Source organism: Corvus hawaiiensis, chromosome 24 (assembly GCF_020740725.1).
Source record: "Corvus hawaiiensis isolate bCorHaw1 chromosome 24, bCorHaw1.pri.cur, whole genome shotgun sequence".
Classification (NCBI taxonomy): domain Eukaryota; kingdom Metazoa; phylum Chordata; class Aves; order Passeriformes; family Corvidae; genus Corvus; species Corvus hawaiiensis.
The window spans coordinates 8,677,654-8,691,258 of NC_063236.1; the positions used below are offsets into that span (position 1 = coordinate 8,677,654).

The 13,605-nt window shown below is 48.2% G+C and overlaps 1 protein-coding gene across 8 annotated transcripts in view; it reads right to left on the bottom strand.

Annotated features, from left to right (window-relative positions):
• The window catches only part of USP49 (ubiquitin specific peptidase 49), a 29,703-nt gene extending 16,502 nt beyond the window's left edge, over nucleotides 1-13,201 (bottom strand). For 4 of the 8 annotated variants that reach the window (XM_048327774.1, XM_048327772.1, XM_048327768.1 and 1 more), the window contains exon 1: nucleotides 24-724. The gene's annotated coding sequence lies outside the window, so the exon portion shown is untranslated. Of the gene's footprint in view, nucleotides 1-23; nucleotides 728-13,132 lie in introns of those variants that run through there. The other 4 variants (XM_048327771.1, XM_048327769.1, XM_048327770.1 and 1 more) reach the window with 4 other exon arrangements.
• Nucleotides 13,202-13,605: the final 404 nt, after the last annotated feature.

A 13,605-nucleotide genomic window follows, 5' to 3' on the forward strand; every position in this document is an offset into this window, starting at 1 on the left:
GAGACTACTTGAAAACTTCTCACCTTGTAAATCACTTAAACACCGGGGCAAACCCCACTTTCTTTCCTTGCATGGCTCATAATCCTGGAAAAAACTCATGGCAAGATCCTCTAACAGCTCCCAGAACCAAATGCAGCAGAAACAATTTGGCTGCTGACCCCTAAAAGAGTGTTACAAGAAACCACACGAGTTCATTCTGCTCCTTTGTGCCATTGTTGCACATTTGGAACCTGATTAAAGCCATCTGCAGGCATCTGTTGACAGCAGCTACTTTCTTTTTCTAAATAAATCTGCAAGAAGCCAAAAGAACCAGTCCAGGGGCCAGGAGCGGTGCTGGATGTTCGACCTTGGAATGATGCTTCTTTTATTTGTCCAAGAGGTGATTCCAGAATAAATAAAGAGTCCAACTCCTGGAAATCATCTGCCAGGACAGGTGGGAAGCTCAGATTGAAGGATTCTTTCACTCATTCCCGCATCCCTCTCCTGGGAATGGCAGAAGTGAAGCAGGGCAGCACTGGGAACTGCTGCCACATTAAATAAAACACATTTGCCTTTTATTTTTAATCATTTTTTTGCAGCACTGTAGGAGGAAAAAAAAAAAAAATCCTTGGATATTCTCGGTTTCCATCCAAAGCACATAAGGAATATACAGAATTTGGTCAAATCACAGTGACAGGGCAAGGGGGATGGCTTCAAACTGGAAGAGGGAAGGTTTAGGTTGGATATTGGGAAGAAATTCTTCCCTGGGAGGGTGGGGAGGGGCTGGGATGGAATTCCCAGAGAAGCTGTGGCTGCCTCATCCCTGGAAGTGTCCAAGGCCAGGTTGGAGCAGCCTGGGATGGTGGAAAGTGTCCTTGTCCTGGATGAGCTTTAAGAGCCCTTCCCCAAACCATTCTGGAATTCTGGGGTCCTATGAAATAGGTTTGGAAATCTCAGGTGCAAACCCCAAGCACTTCCCACTCTGCCACCTCAAGGAAGCCCTTTTTCTGTGGAACTCTCCAATTCCTGCTGCAAACACTCAAAAAAGGAAATATGGGGATATCAGCGAGATCTCCAAGAATTCCATACAACTCCAAGAATTCCATACGACGACTCCAGAACGTTCTTGCCCTGATTGTTGTAACCTCCCTGTTTGTGAGGCACCAATTCCTGAACCAGATGTGTAACACAAACTTGTAATCCGAGCTGCACAGAAAATGGGGAACAAAATCCTGCTCCACCATCCACGTTCCAGTTCTGGCAGGAGCCCTCCCAGGAGGCAGCCCCAGCAAAATCCTTTGTTTCTGGAATTCCAGAATCACTGAGGTTGGAAAGATCTCCAGGATCATCAACCTGTGCTTGATCCTCACCCATTCACATTCCTTGGATACCTCCAGGGATGGGGATTCCAAACCTCCCTGGGCAGCTCCTTCCAATTCCTGACCGCCCTTTCCATGGAGAAATTCCTCTGGAATTCTTCCCTGCTTCTCAAAGACACCAGAAATGACAATTTTTCAAGGGAAAACCCCTTCATGTAATAGATATTCTGTTAGAAAATAGGAATTGCTGCTCCAAGGAAGGAGCATCACCACCATTCCCCCCCGTCCCCTCTCCTTAGAGACCCTCGTGGGCCACAATTACTCACCCAGAGCATGGAAAATACCCAGGAAAAGAAGCACAAAGCTCATTTTCCTTCTCTTTCTCCAAAAATCCAGCAGGGTTTCTCCCTTTACTCCTCTCCTTCAAGCCCTGCTGGGTTCAGACTTTCAAATTCCATCCCTGAGGAGCAACAATGGCCAGGGAGATTTTTCCGGGGAGATTTTTCCAGGGAGACGTTTCCAATTTTTCTGGAGCTCTTTTCCTGAGAACTGTCAGCTTCCTATCCCACAACTGCTGCCTTCCCTCTCTCCAGGATGGCACAACAGCCAAATTATAGGCAAATTAACGAGGAAAAAAGAGGAAGACACAGAGGAAGACAAATCCTCCACCTGGATCTCACCAAATCCTGAGAATTCCCAACCTTCCCATGCCAGGACGGAGGTCAGGATCCTACAGGAGCCAAGGAAGAGCTTCCTGCTGGATTCAGGCACTGGAGGACTCCACAGCCCACCCAGCTGTTCCAAACTCCAGCTCTGGGCACAAGGGAGCTTGAGGAAAATGGGATTTTCCTGCCAACTTCGCCAGCAAGTTCAGGTTTATGAACCCCTCTCAGTTAATTCCAACTCTGGAAGTGTTAAACTCTTCCTGGGAGTTTCCAAAATCCCTTCTAGGCTCCAACATGGAATTCTCAGGAATCAGTTTTCAAAGAAATACTGAAAAAACCCAACCAACCCCCCCCCCAAAAAAAAGAATCAAACAACCCAAAGCACTCGGATCAGGAAAATCCTATTCCCTGCACTGGCAGCATTCCTTGGGGGCACAAACAGGATTTCTGCAGGATTTGGTTCTCTGGATCCTGTCAGGAAGCTGAAGTTGCTGGATTTTGGCCCATCTTTGACTTTAGAGCACAACAAATATACAAATAAAGCATTTTTCAGGTCCAACCTCCAAATCAACCAAACTGCTCAAGATAAATGAAGTGCTCAGGGAATGGAGCCCCAGGGAAGGAGCAAGGATGGAAAACCTCCCTAAAACTCTGGAATTCTGAGCACTTTAGAAAAAAGCTTTAATGTCTTCAAGACTGCTTTAAATATGACTTGGGGCCTCCTGGAAACTGGAATGTGCCTCACCTACAGTGAAAAGGGAATGAAATATTCCCCACTCCTAAAGTCTGGAATGGATAAAATAACCCGGTCCTGCCTTTTTTTTGCTGTTCCCACTCACGGTTCCTGGGGAATTGTTGGAGCTGCACTACCCAAAACCACCTCCCTCTGCTTCCTGGTGAACTCCAAGGAGTCAGAGAAGCCACCAAACTCCTTTGGGGTTGGCTGGGAGAGAAATTTATGACTCCACCAAAAGACTTGGCATCTTGCAAGAGCTGGAATTCCAGCTCCACACAAAGGGCTGCACATGTGTCTTCTATCCAACATTCCTTCCCGATGAAGATCCCTGGGAATGGAGCAGCGGTTCAGGGTTTGGAAATAATCATGGAGAGGCAAAGAGGAGTTAAATCCTTCAGTCCACGAAGGGATGAGCTGCTCTGTGTCTGCATTGCCATGCAAATGCAGCCACGCCAGTTAAAATGTGGAAGTTTTTCAAGTTTCAAGTATTTTAAAGATGAAATTTGAATATTCTTATTGAGCCGAGCTCAGTTTCTCATCTAAGAGATGAATAAAAGTGATTAAAACCTCAAGTACCTCTATTTTTAATTTGCACCTCTTGACTTTAGCTTTAGGACTCCCAATTTCCAGGTGAAATATTGTCTGTTCTTTAGGGTCACTGAAAACAAACCAACAAACAAGATCCATGTCCTACAGATCCCTGAAAATGTGGGAATTACTATTTAATGGCCCCAGATGTTAAAAAGCATCATTAAAATGCTATTTATGTCTTAGTTCACAGCTTTCTAGAAGTTAATTTCTCTATTTACTCCAGCACATAAAAACCCTTCTCCCCTTTCTTTCCACAGGCATCCAGGTTTTATTTTTGGGATGGCTTTTGGAAGTGTCAATAAGCTGGGAAACACGATCCCAACACAGATCTGGGCATCGAAACAATTCCTGAACAACTGCAGTTCTCCTGAACCAGCCCAAAGGGAAGGAACTCGCAGCAATTCCCTGCCTCTTCCACCTGGAGAAGCCTGAAGCAGTTACAGCAAACACACACAATCGGAATCATCAGCCCGGAGCAGGAAGAAGAACGGAATTAGGACCAGCTGAGAGTTGATTCTGTCTGACAGAAAGTTCTAATTTCACTTTACAACCAGCTTGGCACAACTTGGGAATTCCCAAAGGATTCTGTGTCTACAGGGGCGACAACAGCAGAGGGTGATGTCCCATGTCCTGAAGTTTTCCACCCAAACATCCCTCCTGAACAGCTCAGCTGGAGCAGGTAGGGGAGGAGCTTTAATGGCACAGAATCAGTGGCACTGACTCCAAATCCATGGGAAATTCACTTTTTTTCGTGCCCCCCATCCCCGAACTGTCGGGATTCACACCAAACCCAGCATCTTTGCTTCCCTTCACACTTCCCACTGCGCAGGGATCCTGCTCCAGGGACAGAGGCACAGGCAGGGATCTGGGCCCATGGAATAATTAACCAGGCACAGGTTAAACCAAATCATCCCAACATGACAAAGCAGGAGCAGAGATCAGCAGCCTTGCCCTCGGATTCCCACTTTCCCTGCCTTATCATTCCTTTTAATCATAGCCAGCCACACAAATCCCTACTATTTCCAGCCTGCAGGAAGCGTTTTTGCTTTTCCCCACGCTCTTTAACCATTATTATCCCACTCAGCACATCCCATTTATCACCAATCGGCAGGAAAACAACACATCCAGTGAGTTGAGGTTCACAGCAACAGTTCATAGATTATGTATTAAAAATACCAAAAATCACCCACTCAGCCTTTTCACAGGGAAAATCCTACTCCAATCCCACCCAGCTTCCCAATAACAACAACAAAATCCAACATCATTTTGGACCTGATCACCTGAAAGGTCTTTTCCAGCTTCACTGATTCCATGACTGCAAAGGCAGAGCCGGTTACATTCTGACCTCGAGCACCTTCAGAATTCCCAAACCTGATTTAATTCTGTATCAAAACCCAGGGAATGGCAATAAAACAAACCCCAAACCCCTCCGTGGCACAGGGATGAGGGGAAGTTTGGCAGCTCCAGCACCTCGGGGTCCTCTCGCTGCTGCAGGGATCCACGAGCAGCCGCGGGATTCGGCAGCGGAATCCCAGCCTCTTCCAGGATCTCTTTGTGACAGACACAAAGAGGGATTACGGCACGGAGTGAACACTTGCTAAGTTCTGGGGAGTCCTCTGCTGTTCTTTTCGGAACACAATTCACATCCATCCTGGCGAAATCTCCGCCGGCCTAGGAACGAACCCATCCCGGCGGAGGCGGGAGCGGATCCGGGAGCCATCGGTCACGCCGAGGTGTCAGAGCCATCTCCGAGGCAATAAAGCACCAGCCAAGCCCAGCAGGCTGTGCCTTATTATCTCCCCAGCCAGAATGAACAGGCAAAGAGCATTGAAGAGAAGGGCACAATTCCACAGGCTGGGCTCGGAGCAGGGAAGGTGCCTCCGATGTGTTTGGGATCCCCAGACAAAAATAACGCCGTGTTCCAACAGCCCTCTCCAGCATTTGCTTTTCCTTCGCTTGCCAATCAATTATTAGGGGTTTTTTTTTAACCCCAAACGAGTGAGGCAGAGCAGCAGAAAATTTTCTGGGGGTTTTGTAACAGCAGAAAATTTTCTGAGGGTTTTATAAATGCCATAAAAGGGAGTAAATCGCGGTGATTTCTCCAATTTATCCAAGCGCAGCGAGGACTTCGGGGTTTTATTTGTCTGACCAACAAACCCCAAGGTGCTCGGTGGTATTTATGTCCAGCATCCCTAAGAATTCCCACATTCCCATATGGAGAGTGCTGCTGTGTCCCCAGCTCTGGAAATAGCAAATCTCTGAGCCCTCCACTCAGACCCTGGGGCTCGACCAAGGGCTTCTGTGTTTTCTTGCCAACAAAGAATTAAGGGATTTACACATCCTCTTCCCCTGCTCAGCTGCTGGGCCTGTTTTGTGTTGGGAAAAGCGAATCTATCCAGCAATCCCTGCTCTTCCTCAGTGTCCAAACAGGGACCTGGAGCGGCATAAATAAAACTAAGATTTGTGTTTGCAGCCCCAGCCTCACCCAAGGTTTGTGCCTCTATTTTCTGCTACGAAAGGAAGAATTTCATTTGCTCAAATCTACCTTTCCCCCCCCCATTTCCTGATGGAATTATTCCTGATTTGCATATTAAGAATCCTGTTCTGGCTGAAATCTTTTTTTTTTTCCTCCTGAATTACAGGCAGGATCTGAGTGGTGCCTTTGTCCTCCCCACAAGCCGAGGTCGGAAGCAGGACCCCGATTTGTGAACTCTCAGGTTGTTAATCTTCCTTAAGAACTGCAGATCAACCCAGGCCCCATTCTGCAGCATCTGTTATTTTAATAAATTATCCTCCCAAGAGGTTAAAGTTCATCCCTTCAATTTGTCCTGAGATGAAACAACAACAGGACAAGGAGAGCAAGGAGGGAGAGGTGAATTTGGGTTTGATGCCACGAAAAGCCGTCCCTAAACCCTTCCAACTTGAGGATAAACAGGATATCTCCTCCCTTATTCACTGACTCATTTCCACATTGTCCAAACCAGCAGGTTCCAACCATCCTGGGAAGTGCAGGAAAAGAGCAGTGCAAATTCCAAAGGAGATTTTTTTTTTTTCCCCTCCCCCTTTGAAAGCCACTTGCTGTTTCCACCCTCTATCATGAATATTTGATTTCCTCAAAATAAACTCTGGTGAGCAGGATCTTCATCCCTGCTCTGATTCAGGTGAATTAACTATTCTTAGTTAAATAGATTTGTTTCTAGTCTTAGTCTGATGACAGATTAACTCCTGACTGGTCGGATTATGGATTTACCTCTGGAACTAAATCACTTTTGAATCTGAGTTATAGCTATTAGTTCTTTATAGCTCAGCTGAACAGCTTTTAGTGCCTCCTTTGTGTTTTTGAAAGAATGATTAAACATCATTAAATCCAAGCTCAGGGCTCTTTCTCACAACTCCAGGGAATAAACAGCTGATTTAAGGGGGTTTTTTAAAGAATAGCAGTTTTACACAGATTTTTTCAGCATAATTAATGCCATCCTAAGTCTAGAATGGTTGTCCTTAAAATGAAAACAAGTTTTTTGTGCTTATGTGGTTTTAAAGGACATAACCCCCACTTTGTCCTCCTCACAACTCTCTGGATCAACCTGCTCTTCCCACCTGGTATTCCCATTATTTTTCTCCATCTGCAGAAGACACAAAAAACCCACAAAATCACAGAATATCCTGAGCTGGAAGGGATCCACCAAAATCATGGAAGTCCAAATCCTGACTTCTACACAGCAACCAGCAGACATTAAAACATGGTTTGCTCTTAAATGAAACATGAAATATTCCAACTATGACACCAGAAACGTCCCTGCCACCAGAAGAAGCAGCCACTAAGAGGAACCTCAATAACAAGAAGAAACCCACCTGTAACTGCCATGGAAAGTCACTGGATGGGAGAGCTGGAGCACGGATGCTGAAATCCAGGATTTCGGCTCCCTCATCCCAAATCAAGGGGTTTTTATTTAACACAGCCCAAATTTTGGTGAATTCATCTTGAAGCAGCCCTCTGAGCCAGCCACGACCTCTGAATGATTTAATTTCTCACTGTTAATGACTTGAAAACCCCTTAAACATCCAGTTCCACCAACACCCCTACAGACACACGCACACACCCAAACAGATACCCATATATATATATATAAAAATACATCCCTGGATTTGTGTAACTCAATCCTTACACCCCTCCCTCCACCCAGAAAGCCACAGTGACTATAAACCCAAACACCATTAATCAAAAAAAGCCATAAACTCCTCATTCCATGAGTTACATCTCAGGTGGGGCAGGGGGAGGTTTTCATGCCCAACTTTATTTGCTGAAGTTCAGTGCATGAAGAAATGATCTGGGTCTGGGGGACCCCAGAGCAGAATTTATGAATAAAAATATAATAAGAAGGTAATACTCGAGGTAGGAGTCAGCCACAAATCTCCATCACTTTCTTCATACACACAGCACTTGTTATTGAACCTGCAGCACAAGGCACAGCTCTAAACCAGCTGAAATTCCTGGATAAAGTCAATCCCAGCACCAGGCAAGAGCTGGAACGGGTCCAGCACATCCAAAGAAAGGATTTACAAGAGCAAAGAGTGGCAGGACAAGGGGGGATGGATTTAAACTGATAGGGAGCAGGTTTAGATTGGATATTAGAGGAAAATTCCTCCGTTCGAGGGTGGGGAAGCCCGGGCACAGGGAGTTGTGGCTGCCCCATCCCTGGAAGTGCCCAAGGCCACGTTGGAGCACCCAGGGATGGTGGAAGGTGTCCCTGCCCATGGCAGGGGTGGCACTGTTTGAGCTTTAAGGTCCCTCCCAACCCAAACTATTCTGGGATTTAGCACAAAGCCCAGTTTTGTCAGGAACTTACTGGAATGGAGTCAGGCTCAGAGAAACCGATCCCTGTCAGGGGAAAAAAAAAAAAATGGGAACAAAGCCCCAGCAGTGCAGAACCCACAAGGCAGCACTGAGTGCTCTCCTCAGGACACTTTTAGGATTTCCAGCTAAAAGCCACTTATCACTTCACCACCCCACCCTGCCCAGCTCCTTCCACACCGCTTTTATTTCAACTCCAAACCCTCCAATTGTCTTCGGAAGCTTTTCAAAGCCTGGGAGAGAGGGGCAGAATGTAATTAGAGGACAGTATTTCTTCATCAAATCTAAAGCCGCCCACTGAAAGCGAGTGGGAAAATCCGGTCCCAAGGCAGCGCTGCCTCCATGGAGGGGATGGATTTGCTTTTCACAGGGAATAAGGGATGGGAGCCGTGGTCACCGTTCCTTAATCAGCTCAGCTGATCCCCTATAGAACATCTCAATGCAGGGACACAGCTGTGGCCCATAACTCTTGGCTTGATCTTCCATGCTTTGCCTGAAAAGCCTGAAAAGGGCAGAAATGCACTAAAGCTTTGCTCCAGTAAATTGGTCCTTTGAAAAAAAAAACAACCCAACCCCATCCCTGGCTGCACGCAGAGGGGGGGGAAAACAGCTCCTTTTTTTCAGTGCCCACGGTTAGGGGTTGAGTGTGAAAGTTTTTGTGATCTCCATCAGCCCCCAAAACCATTATTTCCTTATAGAAGCCAAGTTATTTAGCGATTCCAGCCTTCTGTGGGGATTCCCGTGCCTGAGGATGTGCTTTTTCCTTTGGCTTTTCAGTCAGCAAACTCCCAAAAACGCAGAAAAAACACCTCCTTAGTCAGAATCTTTCTTTAAATAGTCCATTTGTCATGACTGACACGTTACACAAGACACATTTCAGAGGAACTTGGAGCTGTCAGATCCCTGGATTCCAGCTCTCTGTCTCCATTTGGAAAAGCAGCTGAAAGCTGAATTACAGAGCCAAGCAGAGAGACAAGAAAAGTGCGAGCACCGTGGGGAGGAACACGAAAAGCTCCTGGTTTTCAGATATCTTTTACTTCCTCAGTAAAGCTCTTACAAAGCCAGACTTCTCAGTGAATTACAGCATAATTACCTAATTAAAGGAACTCACCTAGCGAGCGTTCTTTCAAAAAAATCCCAAGGTATGTCCCAACAATTTGCCGTTTTCTGAGGGGTTTCGACTGATTTGTCACGAACTGGAGGTGTAACAGCTCACGTGCTTCTCATTATCATCTCGCAAAGCTAAAAGCTCATTAACAACAATTAGGGAAAAAATATAAACTTGGCAGCTTTGTGTTATTTTACGCCTACTTCAGACACTTCTTAACACTGTTGCCAAAAGGGATTTTTTTCCTTTCTCGCCCAGCAGAACAGTGGGTTTTAATCTGCATTTTCCTCAGTACACCAGGATATTAATTACTGCAAGTACACAAATCATCAGCTTCAGCTCACCTAGAAATTCCATCCCAAAGACACTGGCAAAGGGCAGAATCTCACTTCCATTTCTACTTCCTCTCTCCTTTAATCTGTTTTGTTTTCATGGGGTGTTCTGGCTGCTCTGTGCTGGAATTCCCTGGCTCCTGAAGCTGGAATTCCCTGGCTCCTGAGCCACAAAAGCCTCACCTGATCCATCTCTGAGCTAAACTCTCCTAAAACCCCAAAGTGAAGAGCATTTGTGGGCACACAGGGAGACATCAACCAACAGCTGAGATATTCTCAGCTTTAAATGGGATTTTGAAATTATTTCTGTTCAACAATTTGGATTTGCTCAGCACCCTCAGGAGCAAAGACTCGTTAAGGGTTTCACACTAATGAGGATCCTCTTCCTTTTCACTGGCATTGGAGGGGGGCATTTTTCCATACAAGAGCCTGTGGTGAAGGGTTTGGGAAAGGTGAAGGGTTTGGGAACAACAGGCTGCTGAGACAGGAACATCTCCCAAGGTTTCATTCCCCAAAGGGGAAAAAAAAACCCCAGCACCAAACCCAACCCTTGATGAAATATTCAAGCTGAAAACCACAAAGGTTGTTAAACAAAGCAAGAAAACTTCTCATTCTCCCTGGAGAGGATTCCTGCAGAAAAGAAAGGACTGGAGGGGAGGGGGGATCTTTGGAACAACCCCATCTTCCCACTCCTCCTCACCTCAACCACTGCTCCCATAGACAAAGCTTTCAGACAAGTTATTTACTATTTCTCTGTTTATTTATAACAATTTTAAACCAAACCCCTCAGTTTTGTTTTGCCTCAGAGCTGGGGTCAACTTCAGAAAACCTTTCACACTTCCCCAAAGCTAAAAACACTCGGGAAAGAATCCACACTTAACACAGCAGCAGCTGAATTTTACGTTATTCTTTTAGAATTTTGTAGTATTTTGAAGTATTTCCGTTTGTTAACTGTTCTAAATCAATCCATTAACATCTTCTGAGGGCTGAGAAAACACTAAATTTCACTTTATGAGTCCCAGCAGAAGCCCTGTGACGTTGCAGTAGAAAAACAGTTAACGAAGGGAAAAAAGGCCAAGAAAAACAGGATCTGAAAGACATTTTCAGTCCTTTCTACTGAATAAACCACTTTTGCTGCTGAGAAAGTGCTTCTTGTCACGTGTTTGGAGGTGCTGAGACAAAACAGGGCTGCTTAAAAATAATAATTAACAAGTGAGTGTGTTTTAGCACTGAGGAAAACAACCTGCAGCGTGTGATGTGGGCAGAGCTGCACCAGCCACAAGAAACTCTCTGCAAAAAAATACACCCAGAGCAGAGCCAGAACCTGAATTTGTTTTTTTCTGTCCCCACTGACCAATTGTCACCATGCCCTTCCCAACCCACGAGGCTGACCCCCAATTTCTCCATCCTCACAGGGCCTCCTGTCAAGCCCAGGGCTTTGGACCACATGCAGCCGGAATCTCGGCAGGAATTGGAGCAAGAGATTCCTTCCTAACAATCCTTGGACACACAACAGCCAAACAAATCCCCAGTTTTGGCTTCCTGGCTCTTTTCTAGCCCCTAACCCGTTGCATATGTGACTATTGTCCAAGCCCTGCTCCTGAACAAGCGAAATTCTCTGTAACAAACCCAGCTTGCACAAGACCCAGAATTATTCCACACTGGAAAAAATCTGCCAACTTCAAAACACCCTTTTCTACTCGGAGTCAGCTCGTATTCATCGGGAGAACGACCGGGGAGGAATAAATGCACATTTATGGTTTGCTGAAAGCTTGGAGACATCAAACGCTGCTCACGCTTGGCACATCATTCCCAAATATTTGCACCCAGCCCGTTCTCAAGGCAATTAAAAACACCAAATAAAACCCCAAACGCTTTTGTTGCCTTCTCCTTTTTGGGTTTTTAAACATCACCCAACCTCTCTGACCCTGGATAAACCACAGCAGCCCCCGAGTGCAGCTGCCCAAGGCAGAGCAGCCAAAATTCGGTGAAAATTCCTCTCGGGGCAGCTCCCAACACTTTACAGCAACACTCATTTAATCCAAGTTTAATCCACACGGCTCCCATCCACAAGGAGTTTTTAATTCACAATTCCACTCATTTATCCCCTCTCATGCTCCAGCTCTTTCTCCCATCCTCATTCCCACATCCCAGCCACGTTTCCTCAGCTCCAGCAGCAGCTCAGCTCTCAGCCCCCTCCCCAACACCTTATTTTTGCTTCCAGCCCCCCCAAACCATCCCTTTTAATCCGCTATTTTCTGCCTTCCCTCCGGATAAAGAACGACTGACTCTATTCCAAAAAAACTCCCGCCGAACTCCATCAGTTTTCCCTGGAACGAGGAATCACCGCCTCATTCCCTGGGCTCCACGAGCATCTTCCCCGAGCATTTTCCCCGAGGCAGCGGCGCGTGAAAGGACCAAATTTTGCATCGTTTCACACCAGACGAGCCCAGCGACTCCAGGCATCTTCCCCTGACTAAAAGCACAGCAAGGAACTCCGCAAAGTAAAGACAACTTCCCACTCTCCCAGCTCCAATATTTCGGGATAACGGGATGCTTTCCCCACGCTGTTCCTCCCCCGGCAGTACCTGGAGCTGTTCTGACACAGGGATCAGGCTCGATCCCTGCGTAACGCGATTAACGGGCGCTTTCCCTAAAATTAGCAGCTTTTCCAGCGCTGAATTCCCGTTTGGAGGGGCTCGGTTATGCCTGATCCGTGATTCCCGTGGCTCCGGGAGCCCTCGTGGCAGGGGGGGACCCCCTCGGAGCTTTAAAAAAGGGGGATTTTGAAGCAGTTTTGCTGCCTGGAGCTGACTCTCACCGCCAGCAAACCCAACCCCAAGCCCACCCCCGATCAAGCTCTGCTCTTTCCCCCTCTTGGGGACACAAACCCACGGCTTTTTGGGGTTGTATTTTTTCTAAAGAAACACAAACCCGCATCGATTTTCCCCGTTTTCGTGCCCTCTCCCCGCTCCACCACGCTCAGCACGGGGGTTTAAAGGGAGTTTTTAAAGGGGTTTTCTCCCCCTCCCACCAAAGCCACGACCCCCAGCACCCCCTCACGGTCCCGGGGAGGGGGGAACGTGTGGGAAGAGGGTCCCGGCAAGGGGGCGATTTGAGGCGGTGGAAGGGGATCTGGGGTTGGTTTAGGAACGGGGTCTTGGGGAGGTTGAGGGGGGGGTCTGGGGAGGTGGGAGTCGATCCCGGGGATGAGGGGGGGAATGTGGAGAGGGGAGGATGTTCCCTCAACAAAGGGAAAGTTGCGGAGCCGCCGAGCCCGGCGCGGGGGTCCCGCCCGCACACAAAGGCGGCGACCCCCGTGATGGATGACGGGGGGGGGGGGGAGGAGGGTAACGGGGTCCGCCTCAGCCCCACAACCGCATCACGGAGGGGGGGGTGTCCCTTTGAGGGGGGGGCACCAAAGACCCCTCCTCTCGTCCTCCTCAACCCCCCCATGTCCCCCCACCCGTCTCTCCCTCTCTGTCCCCAGGGGGGGTCGCGTCCCGTGTGTCCCCCCCCCCCCTTCACCCCCCCCGTCCCCTTTATTTACCGCCATCACCAGCACGCGCGAGCTGTCACCCAGCGCGAGACGCCCCGGCCGGCCACGCCCCCTCCCCGCCCATTGGCCGCCGCGCCCCGCCCCGCTCTTTCATTGGCTGCAGGGCACGTCACTCAACATCAACACCCGCCCCCATCGCCGCCGCTTACGCCAATTGCGTAGCGCGGCACACAGGCTAAGACCGCAGGTACTTACGCTGTTTGCTTAGCGTACGCACCCCGCTGGCGTAGAGTACGCCGCGGCGGGCAGAGCGCTGGCGGGCCGTACGGAGTCTGCGCAGCCGGCAGGGGGCGCTGTTCAATGGGCGCCGGGGGGGGCGGGCCGGCGCGGGTTCGAGTCCCGCCCCCGCCCGTGACGTACCGGGCTTTGTGAATCGCGGGGCCGAAGTTGGTTGAGGCACGGGAGGGTAAATAAGGGTGTCTCGGAGACAAAGAGACTCTTAAAGGGGCGGCGCGGGGCCCCCC